Here is a 5719-nt window from a genome sequence, read left to right as displayed (position 1 = left end):
TAACTACTTTTCGACATTAAGGTTAGGATAATCATAAAATATCAAAACTTGATAGATATAATATTATCATCATAGACAATCTGCCATTATTGAAAGGTCACTTGCTGCAGCTCAGAAGCTTCCATGCTCCACGGTCTTCTGTTAACCTCTTTGTCTTCAGGTACGATTTTTCTGTTTTGACGCTGTCCATCAATTGTAGCTTCTTTCACCCTCTCCCTCTCATTCCTGCCACCGTACCCCCTAGCACATGTTCCTTGTGATATAGAGTTCCTTCTTAAACAATGTTCCAACCAATCTCTCGTCCCCTTCTCAATAATATGTAAAACTGTTCTTTTCTCCCCCACCTTTCTAACACTCTCATTCGTTTTCACCTAATTCTTTGCCTTCTTTTCCATACCCACATTTCGAAAACTTCTACTCGTTTTCTACTACTCGGTTATACAGGTGCTTTAGGCAAGGCAGTAGCGTTAGTGTTTCTCTGTTGTCACATAACCAAATGTGTTACTGGTGTTTCTGTTGTTTGCAGTTATAATAATCTGTAGTAAATACACTTATTGCTTGTTTGTAAACAAATCCATGTAAAATATCGCAGTATATTCACCTTAAATTTACAACAGAACGAGAGCGTAAAGGCGTTAATTAAACACTATTTATATATATATATATATATACACTTCTGACACCAAGATAAGACAAAAAGTATAGACCAACTTGGGTGCAGAAATCCGTCATTTCAGAATTATAGGCTGCCGAAAACATGAAAAAATAAACTTTAAAGGTGCATAGCTCCAAAACTATGGGACCTACCATAGTCGGGTCAAGATTTCATATAGGAACAAGTATGTGCCCTATCCAAATATCCACGTTTCAGAGTCCTAAGGTACTTCCGCAACGATTTTTATAGAAGTAGTTGGTGGGTACTTCAAATTATATGCCCGTAGCCAAATTCCCTCTATAAAAAAATGTTGCGTGAGTACATTAGGATTCTTAAACATGGATATTTGGATAGGTCACATACTTGTTCCTAAGTGAAGTCTTTATCCGACTATGGTAGGTCCCATAGTATTGGAGCTATGGACCTTTAAAATTCATTTTTTCATGTTTTCGGCAGCCTTTAACTCCGAAAGGAAGCATTTGTGCACGCAAGTTAATCTATACTTTTTGCCGTATCTTGGTGTCAGGACTCACCTCCCAAACGATGTCGGTGTTGCTTCGAAGAACCCTATATATATATATAGGGTGCTTTATATAAAGAGGTTGGACAAAAAAATCTAAAACGTTTGCAAAAGTGTGAAAATCATATTTAGTATGGTGTGGGACCTCCTTTTGCCTCCAAAAGAGCTTGGATCCGACGTGGAATTGACGTATATAGCCCCTGAATCGTGGTGTGTAGAATTTTGTACCATTTTCCCTCCAAAACATGCTCCAGTTCCTTAAAGGATGCTTGTGGAGGGTAATGAGACCGAACACGTTTTTCTAAGTCAGGCCACAATGGCTCAATGATGTTCAGATCTGATGATAGTGGGACCCAGGGGAGGTGTGATAGGTCCTGGTTATGCTCCTCAAACCATTGATTTCACCGTTTTTGCAGCGTGACAGGGTGCCAAAAATCTTGGTAGATGCCATTACCATCAGGGAACAATATATGGGCCATGGGTAGAACCTTGTCCCCCAAAATGGCCTCATACGCCTTAGCATTCATCAATCCATGTAGGGCTATGATGAGACCTGCAGAAAACCACGATATCACTGCTCATACTGTAACAGAACCACCCTCATGCTTTACAGTTGGGAGCAGACAGTATGTATCATAGGCCTACGACGGTGTTCTCCATACGTAAACACGACCGGTTGTTGGAAACAAGGTGAAGGTCGATTCATCGGACCACATTACGTGTTTTCACTGCTCATGAGTCCACGCCTTGTGTTGCTTGCACCATTGGATACACCTCTTCGCATTTACTGCTGTGACCAGGAGTTTGGCGATAGCGGCCCTGCCATGAATTTTCATTTTATGAAGTCCCCGTCGCACTGTTTTCGATGAAACCATGTTCTGTACGCCAGAATTGAATTCAGACGTAATTTTCATTGCAGTGGTCTTCTTTTTAGCTGCTACAATCCGTTTTAATGCCCTCCGGTCCTTACTTGACCGGATTGTCTTTCGACCACTGTTGTGCTTTGCAGACGTCGTTTGCCCATGAATTGTGTATGCCCTCGTGACATTGGACACAGTGCCTTTAAATACCCCAACAATGTTCGCCAATGTTGCCACTGAAGTTCCAACCAGACGGGCACCAACGATCATGCCTCTTTGAAAGTCTGTCAGGTCGCCCAGTTTACTGCACCACTTTCACACCATGACACTCATAGGTGAACTGGTTACTGCTGACGGAAGGGGAAGGTCCACATGACACATTGAAAGCAAAAAAACGATCGGCAACCGCAACACGTGTTGTACAATGGAGGGCCAAACTTACGTGTCCTGTATGAAGTGTTTTTAGATTTTTTTTGTCCAATCCCTGTATATATATATAACGGTCGAGCGTATACCTAACAAACCCCCCTAACATTATATTACTGTAAACAGATAATCAATAAACACGTACCTTTTAGGTAACTAATTACCTTGTTCATTATTACTGTCATTAAAAAAACAGTTATCTATAACAGTACTTGTCAGAATGTTTTTGTTATGCATTATGTTTAGAGATAATGAGCGCAAAAATATACAGTTGAAGTGTTTTTGTCTAATGTTACTTTTTTTTTATCAAATTAATGTTATCATTTATTTCAAAATTCTCCTAAGATATTCCTTATCATCGAATACAGTAAATATATTAATACTGTATGTAATCAACGAAATTAAACTAAGCTAACCAATCAACATTTTGTATTAAAGAGGCAACTCCAATTTCTAAACAAGCGTCACTTTGATAAGTGAACGACTCCTTTCTCTGACGGTGCGAGCGGTCCCGGGTTCGATTCCCAGTGGGGGCCTTGGTCGAAAAAGTGTAAACGTTTTTCAGGTCAACCACACTGAATGAGGTTTTCCCGGATTTTCCTCATTCACACCGGGCAAATGGAAATAACTTATAGGTCCCAGGTTAACCCCAATCCTTACTTCCTTCCCTTTCCCCAGATAGTGTGATCACCGAGGGACGTCATCTCTCAAACGTGACTGGCTAAATAGCCTTAGATGCCGAAAGCCTAGAAATCTAAATGAGGTGCCTAGAATCAAACCCCGCCAAATTCTTAGGGATGCGCACGAGACAAGATTTGTGGCTGTCTCGTCTCGAAAATGTGCTGTAAAAGTGATATCTCGACTCGAAAAATGTATATTTCACTATTGAAAGAGTCGTGTCTCAACTCGAATTTTGTCAGGAAAATCCTGTCTCGATTCGTCTCGTGCGCATCCCTACAAATCCACTTACACATTTTCGTGGAAAAGTCACAAAAACTGTCACAAACAAAACCCTTCAAAATTCAAACATAATTTATTTACCAAACATGTTCTTAATTATATTGTGTCATAGTGACAAAATATGAACACAATCCAATAATAACAATTTAAAATATAAAGGAAAATAGTTATTGGAAATTCGGATATGATGGGCTCTGATACTGAATGAAGGATTTGGAGGGGGTTTGATACTGACAGGATTTGTCTGGTATTGAAACTCAGAACTAAATTTATGCTTTTGCTTCATAGAGGTTTTAAAACTAACTTCGATTTAATAATAAAAAGAGAGAAAGCCAATAATTTATGACATTATAGGATATCAGTAATAAAATGTAAAGTTGAAAAATACTTTATAGTGTTGTACATAGTCACAGTCTTGGATTTACAGTAAAACTATCTCAGATTTGAGAACATAATGTAGTTAAATCTTAGAAAGAGTGGCTTCTTACATTATTTTTCTAAATGATATCAAGGTTATCAACTTCTTCCTCGACTACGTAGCAGGGGCGGACCAAGGACGGACTTCTGGGAGGACGGTGGGTTGTAATACTCTACTTACAGCTACTTTTAAGAGTTCCAAACTCTGGTATGGACTTTTATTTATATATAAAATAGGAAAGTTTTCTCTTCTGAGGGAGGGTCAATCGCTCCGATCGCCCCCCTGGATCCGCCCCTGATACGTAGTCAGACTCAGTTTCATCAGCTGCTTGAGACGTGTCTCCAACTTGATTTTTCTAGAATTGAAAATAAAGCTGAAGAGATTCATTGTTCCTCTGTTCTGCTCCAAAGCTGTTCCATTCCTGCTTGTTCGGGGTATTCTTTCTTGCTTATTTTTCAGAACAAGGAGTCAGATTAGTCCTTACAGCGTCCTCCATGTCACAAGCATAGTAATTAAAGAAACTTGTGTAACAGTGCCGGTGTCAGTGAAGTACACACATTGCTGAGCATTCTGGGAAGTCACATGACTGAGCCGCGCACTCTCGTTGGCTGCCTTGGATGTGGCGGAGTTTGAAACCAAGCATGGCCTAGCTCTGTTCGGATCTGGCGGATTTTGAAACCAAGCCACATTTTCAACATTATTTTACAGAAGCATATGCCTAGTTTACCTACGAAATAATGTTATTTATCACTTTTTATACTGTTTCATCTATCACGTAGAACACTGACTTAAAGAGAGTATGGTGGCTCAGTGGTAGAACGCTCACCTTCCATCTCAAGGAATTTCTAGTTGTATCTTCGAAGACACCCTGGAAGGCCTGTTCAGGAAGTGCGTTCTATCCATATCGTCCCTTTCCGGCATTAACGCAGTAAGCGACATTTTTTTTTTTTTTCGAAATTGACTGTTTTGCAGTTTTTGGCTCAGAATTTTAAGGCGCATCGAATAGTCTAATCGCCATGTTTCTATCTTTAACCGTTACCGAGATAGCTATGTCGCTTACACGAGTGTAATTAGACTTACTGGAGGCAAAAATGTCGTATGTAACAGTCAGTCTTTTGTATTTGCTGTATAAATGTTTCTGATGAAACGAAGAAACTAACTTGTAGTCTAGATTGTTTGAAACACCAAATTATTTTCGTACTTGGAGCAAATAAATGTGGTATGAACATGATTATTACAACATTTCATGGCAAAAGTGTAGTAAGCGACAGCTTGAGGTTGGTTCTGAGTCGCTTGAAACAATTTTGATGTAATGATATCAATGATTTCCAGTATTTGTTGCAGTTCTATTTACTGCTAAGAACAAATACTTTTCCTTACAGCAATTTTCCTATCTTAAAAGTATACGTAAGAGGCTCTGAAGCTCACTTCTGAAGTAAACGTAATATTGTTATAGCTACTTACTGCTGTTTTACTTGCAATGACAGTGTGTAACGTCATATAGTACATTTTAAGGTTTCATATTTCGGTGCAGAAGTATGGGTTAAGTAGAATATGGCGCTGTTCTCTTGGACTTGGAAGTATGGGTTGCAATATCTTGCGCCATGAAAAGTTTAATCGAGTAAGAAATACTTGTGCGTCGCTTCCCAGACCCAGACAATAAACAGCACCGCCATCGTCCTATTGAATTACCATGCTGCAACCCGGAGACGTATACTCATGCTGTTTCCATCTCATCGACATGGTTCAGTGAAAAGCGGAACTTACCACTGCAGATAACCTTCTTTCATTGATCCATAGTCCAATGATCCTTTTGCTTTTGTCCATGTCAGCCTTATGTTATTTCTGTGTTGCTGTAATAGTGTTGGTCTACGGCTATG

The sequence above is a fragment of the Thermobia domestica genome, chromosome 5 (assembly GCF_964235325.1).
Source record: "Thermobia domestica chromosome 5, izTheDome1.hap1.1, whole genome shotgun sequence".
Classification (NCBI taxonomy): Eukaryota; Metazoa; Arthropoda; class Insecta; order Zygentoma; family Lepismatidae; genus Thermobia; species Thermobia domestica.
The sequence above is the reverse complement of the archived record's forward strand: the minus strand, read 5'-3'. Positions refer to the sequence as shown.